Source organism: Thamnophis sirtalis, unplaced genomic scaffold, assembly GCF_051295495.1.
Source record: "Thamnophis sirtalis isolate CommonGarterSnake01/CBP01778 unplaced genomic scaffold, rThaSir2_p1.2 scaffold_1, whole genome shotgun sequence".
NCBI lineage: Eukaryota > Metazoa > Chordata > Lepidosauria > Squamata > Natricidae > Thamnophis > Thamnophis sirtalis.
In genome coordinates, this window is record NW_028261381.1 from 110848589 (window position 1) to 110860639 (window position 12051).

At 39.5% G+C, this 12051-nt stretch overlaps 1 protein-coding gene across 7 annotated transcripts in view; it reads right to left on the minus strand.

Annotated features, from left to right (window-relative positions):
• The window catches only part of DPF3 (double PHD fingers 3), a 208596-nt gene that overhangs the window by 96220 nt on the left and 100325 nt on the right, over positions 1-12051 (minus strand). The gene's annotated exons all lie outside the window — the stretch shown is intronic.

A 12051-nucleotide genomic window follows, 5' to 3' on the forward strand; every position in this document is an offset into this window, starting at 1 on the left:
AGTAGTGGGCCATGGTGCAGTAATGAGCCATAGCCCTAGGGTTGGGGACCCATGCTTTAGTTGAAGTATTACTTTTAGGTAATACAAAACACTCATCTAAGAGTTTCTTTGAGAATATCATGGCTTTTCTTCAAAATATTCATTCAGAACTATATCATATGTTGATACAATTTCCAATCATACAAATAAGACCCAGTGCTGAATAGACTAAAATCCTTTATTTCCTGGGAAAGTAAAAGCTAAACAACATTGCTAAGCAGAAGCAGAGATTCCAACTTTCTCTCCTATGTAGAGATCTCTATGGGCAAATGTTTTCTCTATCAAGGTGCAGCAGACTGGAAATGGGAGATAAGACCACTATCTCCAAAGATCATTGCATCTAAGAGGCTGAAAAAAAACATAAAATATATACAATCCGAGGTGGAGATTACTTCAGTATGTTGCTGGCAGTGAGTCAAATTGTGACGACGCTTGGCTAGTAATGTTAAACTGCAGCATAAAGAAATGGCCAAGATCTTTGAGACAAGTTTTAAATAAAGCAGAACAGAAAAAGAATCACGTTATATTTCTTATATTTTCCAGCAAAAAAAAAAAAAGGTACTTAATATTGGGGGAAAGTATTTCACCTTCCCCTTTTCTTTAAAAAGAAAAAGAAAAAAACCCAAACAAACTGGATTGAATTTTGCAAATATAACTGCAGGGTTTTGCTTTGTTTTCATTGTGAATTATCCAGACTTGTTGGCAGTAAGTTTGAATGAAATTAGTCTGATCCACCCTTCCTCCTCTTGAGGCTAACAAATTATCGGATGATTCATAAATAAATTAGAAAATACAGACTCAGTGGAGTCAAATTTGTTAGACTAATATAAAAGCAAGAGATCCTTGAATTCCTCCTCTTTAGGACCAGGAAATGTTGGTTTTCTATAAGGTAAAGGTAAAGGTTCCCCCACATACTGTACTACTGTAATGCGCTCTACATGGGGCAGCCCTTGAAGAGCATTCGGAGACTTCAGCTTGTCCAGAATGCAGCCGCTCGAGCGATTGTGGGTGCACCTCGGTTCACCCACGTTACACCTATCCTCCGCGAGCTGCACTGGCTGCCTATTGGTCTCCGGACGCGCTTCAAGGTGCTAGTCGTTACTTATAAAGCCCTATATGGTATCGGACCTGGGTACTTGAGAGACCGCCTCCTGCCAATTACCTCCCAAAGACCTATTAGATCCCACAGACTAGGCCTCCTCCGAATTCCATCCGCCGGCCAATGTAGACTGTCAACTACTCGGAGGAGAGCCTTCTCTGTGGCTGCTCCGGCCCTCTGGAACGACCTCCCCGTGGAGATTCGGACCTTCACCACCCTTCAGGCTTTCTGCAAAGCCGTTAAGACCTGGCTGTTCCGGCAGGCCTGGGGCTGATGAGTTCCCAGCCCCATTCAAATTGTTGTGACTGTTGTGAGTTTTTTAAATCTGTTCTTTGTAATTTGTTTCTCGTCTTGTTTGTCCTTGTATTGTTCCCTTCCCCTTGGTTTGTTAGCTGCCCTGAGTCCCTCTGGGAATAGGGCGGCATACAAGTTTAATAAACCATAAACCAACCATAAACCACATATGCGTGCTAGTCATTTCCGTCTCTAAGGGCAGTACTCATCTCTGTTTCTCAGCTGAAGAGCCAGCACTGTCCAAAGATGTCTCCATGGTCTTATGGCCGGCATGACTAAACGCCAAAGATGCAAGGAGTGCTATTACCTTCCCACCAAGGTGGTCCCTATTTTTCTACTTGCACTTTTTACATGCTTTCAAACTGCTAGGCTGGCAGAAGCTGGGACAAGTAATGGGAGCTCACTCTGTTACGTGGCGCTAGGGTTTCGAACTGTCAACATTTCTGATCGACAATCTCAGCGTCTTAACCACTGAGCTACGATGTCCCTGGGTTTCTGTACCCTACTATAATCATTTCTTCATGTGTAGTATTCATCAATTTTGTCATTGCTTATTCTGCAGAAGCTTAAAAAGTATTATAGGAATTTAGTAAGAGCGGATGATAACTTGGACAATATCAGTAGATTGCATACTGGTTTCCGTTCACAGTTAGAAAAATAAGCAGCTTTTACATGTGTTTTTCACAGTCTAGAAATCAGAGTGAGGTGCAAAAGGTTTACCGCAGGAGAAATCTAAATACAAATAACCAAGTCTATAAATAAATAAAATTACCTGTAAGAATCTCTCTCGAATATCTAGTTTAATAAAAATATGTTTAAGGTTCAGAATAATTACAATATAATATTTTTGAGAAGGAGCACAAGATTAATCATTCTAGCACAGAAAGTACATATAGAAAATTGCAGTGCCCAGCTCAATACAAAACAGTTTCCATTCTCCCTTATGCTTGGAAGGGTTTTATCAGTAAATGTTGCTTACATTGTAATATTTCAATATTTTGATGAATTCACAGAGGTACTCTTTAGAGCAGCTTCACAAATAGAATCTTCTGGACTTTATAATTAGGTAAAGGTAAAGGTTCCCCTAGCACATATGTGCTAGTCCTTCCCAACTATAGGGGGTCGTGCTCATCTCCCTTTCAAAGCTGAAGAGCCAGCGCTGTCCGAAGACGTCTCCATGGTCATGTAGACAGCATGACTAAATGCCAAAGATGCACGGAATGCTGTTACCTTTCCACCAAGGTGGTCCCTATTTTTCTACTTGTATTTTTTACATGCTTTCAAATTGCTAGATTGGCAGAAGCTGGGACAAGTAACAGGAGCTCACTCCGTTATGCGTCACTAGTGATTCGAACCGCTGAACTGCTGACCTTTCTGAACGACAAGCTCAGTGTCTTAGCCACTGAGCCACCCCGTCCCATCACTTTTTAATTAGCGGCATACAAAAAACCCCCCAGTTTTTCCCCAATAACCATCTTCTAAGGTTTCCTTGCTAGATAATGTGAAGATCTGCTGATTTAAATATAAACTATCATGTCTTCTTGCAAACTATGATGTCTTCATTTTTCATTTCATTTTTTCATTTCATTTTAATTTATTTGTATGCCGCCCTTTTCCCTAAGGGGACTCAGGGCGGCTCACAACTCAAAGGGAGGGAAAAACAAACAAAGTTACAGAAAACATAAAACCATACATAGTTTAAAAAAAGCACAACAGTCATACCATTCGAAGTGGGGCAGCGAGTCTTTAGCCCCAGGCCTGTCAGAACAGCCAGGTTTTAAGGGCTGTGCGGAAGGCCTGGAGGGTGGTGAGGGTACGAATCTCCACGGGGAGTTCGTTCCAGAAGGTCGGAGCAGCCACAGAGAAGGCCCTCCTCCGGGTAGTCGCCAGTCGACACTGGCCGGCTGATGGAATTCGGAGGAGGCCTAGTCTGTGGGATCTAATTGGTCTAGTGGAGGTAATTGGCAGTAGTCTTATCCAAGCTTTCTATGCAAGGTGCTGCCAACACGCAATTATTATCAAAAATAGCTGAGATTTAGCCAAATCTCCACCTACACTTGTTTTCTGATTGTGTTAATACAAATAACATACAGGTAATCCTTACTTAATGACTTCCCTGTTTAGTAACTGTTCAAACTTAAAACAGCACTGGAAAGTAACTTTATGACTAGTTGTCACAGCTATGACCATCACAGCCCATGGTCACATTATTGCCATTTGTGTCCTTCCCAGTCAGCTTCTAACAAGCCAAGTCAATAGAAAAGATAGGAATAAGATTGAAATTGCAGTCACATGATGAACATGTTGAACAACAGTGGCACTTATTGATGGAGTTGCCATTCTCAGTTGTAGTTGTTAAGTAAGTATTACCTGAATATTATATACTTCTCTTGAAGTGACAGGTGGGAGGGAGGGAGGAAGATCAGAAGAATACTGTTCAATGTTAACTTATTAGAAAAGAAAAGGCCAATATCAGTATCCTGTTTTAAATAAAAGATTGTACATTTAAATACTTTGCAAAGTCCATAGGGCAGCTCTGGGGAATCACTGGCAGTAGACAGTATTGAGAAAGTAATATTTAGACTTTTTATGAACCAAGGTTTGAGGGGGAAGTATTTTTACAGCACTGTCCTCTGCCCCTTGCTTTATCATAGCAATTTCATGCATTGTAATTAATCCAGCTTCTATCTATCATATTTTATGGTGTCTGTACATCTGGGGGAAATGTTTTCCCTTTAGGACTTCAGCTGGTCAAAATTTAAAACTTATCATATATTTTCAGAAGCAAGGAAAATATAGTAAAATGGAAGCAATCAACCAGAGAACGTCTTTAAAATGTCATTCATTGCATAACCCCACCCAGAAATGTGGGGGAACATATTTCATTGTGTCTCAACTAGATTTTGGGGAACAAAAATATAAGATGCTATACTACTTTAATCCAAATCAGATTCTAGAACTTGGACTTTCAGATTAATTAGCAGGTGTTAAAATGCTGGTACCATCCTGACCTGCATATTTCTATAGTCAAGTCAAGTGAAGTAGGTTTTATTGTCATTTCGACAATATACAGTACAGTACACAGTGAGACGAAACAACGTTTCCCCAGGTCCAAGAATGATAAATTCTCATGCTTAATAAAGCAATATTTGATAGCCTTTGATGTCTGATTCACTCAAAGTGACATATAATAAAGTGGAACCCCAATGTGTGAATTGCAAGCCCAAAGTTATTGCTGCCTTCCACCTGTGAGATCAGGTGTTCAGATGTGCACACAGAGTTATGAGGGATAATTCTGTACAGTGCTATGAGGTGGCTAAAACCAGAAACAAGGAACAAGTCTGATGTATTGTAATATAATATAAGCATATTTCTATAGTCAAGTCAAGTAGGTTTTATTGTCATTTCAACAATATACAGTATAGTACACAGTGAGATGAAACAATGTTTCCCCAGGACCAATCAGCCTGATGCTACATCAGGCAACATAGATAAAAAGAAAAAGAGCAGAACACAGAACTACATATAGCTCTAAATCTAAGAATTTAGAGAGTGTTGAGGAGACTGATGGCTTGTGGAAAGAAACTGTTATACAGTCTGTTTGTGCGGGCCCGAATGCTTCTGTACTTTTTCCCAGATTGCAGGAGAGTAAAGAGCGTGTATGAAGGGTGTGTGTGGTCATCCACAATGTTTCTGGCTTTACAGCGTGTAGTGTATATGTCCATGACAGAGCAACCCCGATGATCTTCTCTGCTGTCCTCACTATTCGCTGTAGGGTCTTGTGATCTGAAACAGTGTAATTCCCAAACCAGGTGGTGATGCAGCTGCTCAGGGTGCTCTCGATGGTCCGTCTGTAGAAGGTTATGAGGATGTGTGGTGGAAGCTGTGCCTTCTCAGTTTCCTAAAAAAAGTAAATACGCTGCTGGGCCTTCCTTGTTATGGAACTGGTGTTGAGGGACAAGGTGAGGTTCTCTGCCAGGTGAACACTAAGGAATTTGGTGCTCTTTATGATCTCCACAGAGGAGCCATTGATCTTCAGCGCGGAGCAGTCATGTTGTGTCTATAGTACTTTCCCTGATGCAATGACCTTCCCAGAAGGTCAATTCAATCCTGCCTTTCCACTAGGAAAGTCCACCAATTTGCACCATCATGCACCATTGCAATCCACTTTTTTTCACTGGAAAGGGCTGCAGTGATACAATTTGAACAAAGAGTGTAAGATGTCCTACTTTTAAAATTATGTATTCATTTGTTCATTAATTTTAGTTGTCAAATTTCTAGGCAGCCCAACTCCAAAATGACAATGGGTGGTTTTACAACATTAAAAGACAACAGTATCCACACATAAAGCACATACATGGCATTATATAAAATAAAAATGAACATATGAAGGGAACAACAAAATGTGTCTTATCATCACTGTCATCTAAAAGGAACCTGCTCAAATAACCTAAGACCTGGGGAGGAATATGTTTTAAAAAACTACTTGAAGGCAGGCAAGGTGGGAACAGTATGTATCTCAAGGTGGGTGTTTTTAAAAACACACACACACACACAAATCCCCCCCTCCCCAAAATGGCCAAATCCTATTTGTCTTTAGACTCTGCAGTTTTCTAGGCAATCTTCTTAGAAATGGGTTTTAAGGACTAAGAAAGAGTGATTGGCCCAAGGTCACACAGTTGGCAGAATTATAACTCATTTTTCCCTGCTCCTGGTCCAATAATATAAGCAGCAAACTGGCCCATACATACCCTTAATCTTAAAAAATGTCTTCCAAATATTTGTGATTAAAAGGGCATTTAAACAGTTTTCAAAGAGATTTTATAAATTCTCATGCTAAATAAAGCAATATTTGATAGACTTTGATGTTCACTCAAAGTGACATATAATGAAGTGGAACCCCAATGTGTGAATTGCAAGCCCAAAGTTACTCCTGCCTTCCACCTGTGAGATCAGGTGTTCAGATGTGCACACAGAGTTATGAGGGATAATTCTGTACAGTGCTATGAGGTGGCTAAAACCAGAAACTAGGAACAAGTATGATGTATTGTAATATAATATGAGCAGGAAAAGTAAAAGATTAGTAAAAGACAGGATGTCTTCAAAGTATGTGACATTTGGCAGTCTGCTTCACATGTTGAAAGTACCATTTGTGCAACTTGCATCACAGAATCAGATTCAATTCAAAATAATCCATCTGTGACAAACTAGGTCACCCAAACTGAAAGAAGGTTGTTTTTTTTTAAGGTGGGGAAATGATCAGGTCAGTACAGCGGCTTCAATTTGTACTGTGGCTTGAAAACAACAAGTGAGAGGCATACAAACAAAACAAAATTCAAAGATCAAACTCAGGCAAAGCACATGGTAAAAGCAGGGTGCAAAGATACTTTCTTGCCTGGTAAGTATAACTAATAATTGTCCCAGTTAATTTAAATAGAAGGAGCTGCAGATGGCTGGAACTTTTGTGTGTGTTTTGTGTTTTGCATTTTTATTCCTGCAGAGCAATTGTACTTCCTAAGAAAAGAGGAAACAAATCTCTGCCACTCACTCTATTTTCCAAGTGACAAAAAAACTTCCAACTCAGAAAAAGAGCAGATAACCCCAAGAAGTCCAGATCAAAAGAGGCACAATAGGGCTGGAAACTATCCTACATTTTAAAAAATCTGGTTTTCCTTTACTAATTGACAAGGTTCTACGCTAACAAGCAAGAAGGGCAATTTCAGCCTAATTCTGGGATGGCAAACCTAAAGCATGCATGCCACAGGTGGCACTTGGAGTCATTTGTCAGAGCACGCGAGGCGTTGCTCTGTCACCTGGTCAGCATGCATGTGCGCGCTGGACAGCTGACTTCAGCCTTTTTTTAGGCCATTTTTCGTCCTCCCCAGGCTCCAGAGGCTTTATAGGAGCCTAGGGAGAGCGAAAACAGCCTCCCTCACCCCCCGGAGGTTTCAGTAGCTTCCCTGAAGCCTCCGGAGCACAAAAAACCAGCCCTACGGACAAACTGGAAGTTCAGGAACGGAGTTCCGATTTGCTTGTAGGATCGGTTTTAGCCCAAGGAAGCTCCTGAAGCCTCCGGAAGGCCTCGGGGGGGGGGGGCTGTTTTTGCCCTCCCCAGGCTCCTATAAAGCCTCTAGAGCCTGAGGAGCATGCAAAAAATGGGGGGAAGCATTGGTCATGTGCGCATGTGTACTGGGAGTCGCTCATTGCATTATGGGTGTGGCATGCCTGTGTGTGACCCCCTGTGCTCCCCCCCCTTTTGGCACGCATGCCAAAAAAGGTTCGCCATCACTGGCCTAATTCATCTGAGAAGAATTCTTCATATGACCATCAAACTTTAAAGTAGAAGCTATTCACTATATGGTGAGATGAAGTCCCTGCAAGGTAATTTCCTAGAAAAAACTCTTTTTCTCTTTCTTCTACTGTCTTTCTCTTTCCATCTTTCCCTCCTCCTCCTCCTCTTTTTCTCCTCTACCCAAAACACCACAAGCAAGACAAAAGTAGGGGAAAAATCAAGAGAGAGAGAGATGTTCCTGCCTATGCATACATCCAGGCAGGTCTGCCTGAATAGAAAAGATGATCATAGCTTGGTTTTGGTTTAGGCTCTATTTGGCTTTGGCTTCCCTTCTCCTGAACTGCCTTGCCTTTCAGTGTGTTTTACCAAAGGTTCTAACCATTTGATTATAGAGGAAATACCCTCATCCACAGTGAATTATGTTGCTTATCTCATTAGTGTGGAAGAGCCATAACTCAAAGCTAGTGAAAAAGCTACAGGGGGAGGAAGACAAAGAAAGAGAAGGACGTGCACTGCATTGTTTAAGATTAACCCTGAACTGATCACCATGAAATACAGCCTTTATTTGAGGAATCAGAATGGTGCAAAAGAGAAGTGATTTAAAAATAAAAGTTGGTTTTGCTTCTTACTAAAAGTAAGCAGCCGTGCCATAAATTTTACATAAAAGGGAAATGGAATTGGGGACAAATACATCAGTGTCAATTTATGTATTTATTTTTTATTAATTTGTTAACCCAGTCATAAGGTTGATCCATCATTATCCCAAGCCTAGATAAATAGGAAGGGTTTGAGAAAGCAATGGTGAACTAATTTTTTAAAAAAGGATCAAGAATTTCCTGATATGCAAGCTGGCTTTAGAAAGGAGTGTGGCACTCGAGATCACTTTGCCAATGGAGTATGGAAAAGACACAAATATCAAAAGGGTCTATATAAGTGTTTTATCTATTACAGAAAAACCTTTCACTATATAGAACATAATAAGCTATAGGTGGCTTTGTGCTATCTTGGTGTCCCAACTAAGGCAGGCAATAGTGAGAACACTCTATGGAGACAGAGATTGCTTCAGGACCAGTAAGTGAAGTCAGACAGGGATATATTTTATCACCATTTTTGTTCAATCTGTATCAGGGGTGGGTTCTGCCCGGCTTTACTGCTGGTTCGCTCGCATGCATGCTTTGCACACATGCACGCTGGATGTGCGCTGCACACGCATGCACAATTCAATTAAAATTGTTCTGTGCATGCACAGGACTAAAAAAAAATGGTGGCACCAATGGTGCCAATAGGAGAACCGGTTCCAGGGCATGGCATGTCTGGGTCGCTGCCAGTTTAAGCAACCCAGGCCGCCATACCACTACCAGTTCTGCTGAACCGGTCCGAACCAGTAGGAACCCACCACCGATCTGTATGCTGAAGTCCATGGAGGTTCTCTGTCATCTAAGTCATGGTTGTTCCAAAGGTGCTTTTTCAAGAGGCAACTGGACTTTGTGGTCAGAGTAAAAAGAAGCTTCTTGGATGAGAAGCTAAACGTCTTCAAAGAAAAACAAGAAAGTCCAGTTGCCTCTTGAAAAAGGGTGACCATTGGGACGTGTGTGCTATGGTGATTTTGCAGAAATTAGACCTAGAATTGCCTGATTTGGAAGTGAAGATTGGAGGAAGAACCATAAATAATCTGAGGTATGCGGATGATGCAACATGAAAATGAAGAAGACCTGAAAAAATGATCTGGAAAATCAAGCATGAAAGTGAAAAAGTAGGATCGAGTCTTAACTTCAGGAAAAGAAAGATAATGACAACAGCTGCGGATGGACATGAGAGGTTTAAAATCAAGAAAGAGGAAAATGAAATAGTTTGAGAATGTATCTTCCTTGGATCAAAAATTGTTCAAAATGGCAGTTTTACACCTGAAATCAAATGCACAATAATCTTAGACAACACTGCAATGGTTAACATGAATAAGATATGGAAAAGCAGAGATACTGATATAAATACAAAAAGGATGCTAGTTAGAGCAATAGTGTTCCCTATAATGATGTATGGGTGTGAGAGTTGTACACTAAGAACTGCTGATTGAAGAATAATTAACACCTTTGAACTGTGATGCTGGTGTAAATTATTGTATATACCATGGACAGCCAGAACAACCAAAAGAGGTGCTGAATCATATAAAACTAGAAATAGCACTAGAAGCCAAAATCACAAGACTACATCTGATTTACTTTGGCCAAGTCATGCATGCAAATTCATCGGAGAAGTCAATGATGCTAGGAATGGTTAGTGGATCAAGAAAAAGAGGCTAGCAAAGAACTCACTGGCTTGATACCATCGTATCTGATACAAAGATGGAATTCAATCACTAAAAGAAATTGTGCTTGACAGGCTAGCATGAAGAGCACTTACCTATAAAGTCATCAAGAGTTGGATACAATCCAACAATTAAAACTACTACTAACAATTTATTTAATTTTGCTTCAAGGCAACACTGGGAAGCTTATAACATCAAATTGTCAAGGATACTTATATATGTGTTTTTTAAAGAGCTACATCCAATCTATTTGACATATGCAGGTATGTAGAAGATGATCATCTGTAGTTAGAAAATGTTCAACAACCCAGGATAAAACTAGGTTAGAACCTAAGCCTTAGAGCCCTAAATCATGATGCTAAATATTTAATCATTCAGTGATTAAATATTTAGAGAATATCAGGGAAGTTGAATTTTTACAGGAATGGCCCATGTCTTTGAACACATACACCAACCCTTACATAAGAATTGTCAATAGGTCCTAGATATTGTTTTGTAAGAATAAATGGAAGGGATCCTCAAATGAAGTAGCAGAAGCAAAAGATTTCTGTACCTATCATTATTTTAGGGAGCTCCCAGAACTGATTTTTTAAAACTCTCCACATGCCAACATTTATCTGTAAAATTTATGAGAGCAATCACAGATTGAAAATCATTCCTTTATTTCCAGTAATTTACTGACTTATTCTTTAGTCCTGTCTCAAGGCCCTTCCTAGATTTCTTCAGATTGCAGTCCAAAGGCTCACTCTGACTCACAAAGATAGATTTGATGCCACTAGATTACTAGAATATATATTTTAGTCATAACTACAGAATTAAGCTTTCTAGGTTCAACAGACAAAACATAATGTTCAAGAGGAAAAAAACAAATACATGAATAAAAATATAAAAATATTCCAAAACCGTTTCTTTAAAAGATAACTCAGCAAATGAAGAAAAAAAAGAGGATAATAAATGCCTCATAATACTTGACTAAAGAATGGAGCTATTATTCCAACATAAGTACCTATATTCTGCTTTCTCATGTGCCCACACACAGAGTGTCAATTGTTCCTCATCAATTGGCCTGCTCAGCTGGGAAATGAGCCTTGGTAACCCAAGCTGTCCATGGTTACATCTCAACGGTAATGAGAAAAGGAACTCATGCTGTACCAAAAAAAAATGTAACAACTGATTTGATCCCACATTTATCATAATCTTGAGAATGAAGAGAAAAATCATGTGATGTTTCTTTCTGTATATATCAGTAACTAACTCTCAAGGTTTATCAGTTAGATATCATTTTTACATTCTGTATAAGATAATGGCGGAAATAGTGATTATTAATTTAATTTTGGAATTTTGTGCAACAAGAATCCAGGGGCCATTTTGACTCAACTAATTTTTACACATCCTGAAGTGACCACATTTAATCTTGAATCAGAGAAGGTAGAAGGTTTGGCATACAGTAATTGTTTTATCAATTGACCATAATAGTGTTGTGCATTTGACTAACTGACTGTTCTCTTTCTATATTGCTCTCCCTAATTCAATCCTATCTTGGGAGTACAATGGCAGAATTTTTCATCTAGAACAGGTATCTCCAACACATGACCTGCAGGCCATGTGTAGCCCTGGTCAGCCAGTAATGCGGCCCCACAAGATCATAATAAAAATATAAAATAAAGGGAGTTTTTATTTATATATATATGAAATATATTATACATTTTATATGTGGCTCAAGAAAAATCCTCTTCATTCAAATAAGCCAAAAGTTTGGACATGCCTGATCTAGAGTAAATCTGAACACTGATACAGAACACTACATTGAGCCTCTTAACAACTGAAATCTGTAATTTTCTTTGCAACTATCTTCTTCTTCTCTTCTCTGCATGTTTCTTAATTTTCTTATGCAGTGGAAGAAAGGGAAACACAAATGTAGACAAATATTGTTTAATTTCGTATTCTTCAATTCAGGTAACCAACTAAACCAAGACCTCTGTGTCTTCACTGGATGTTTTTTTCAGCAATTAAAAAGCTATG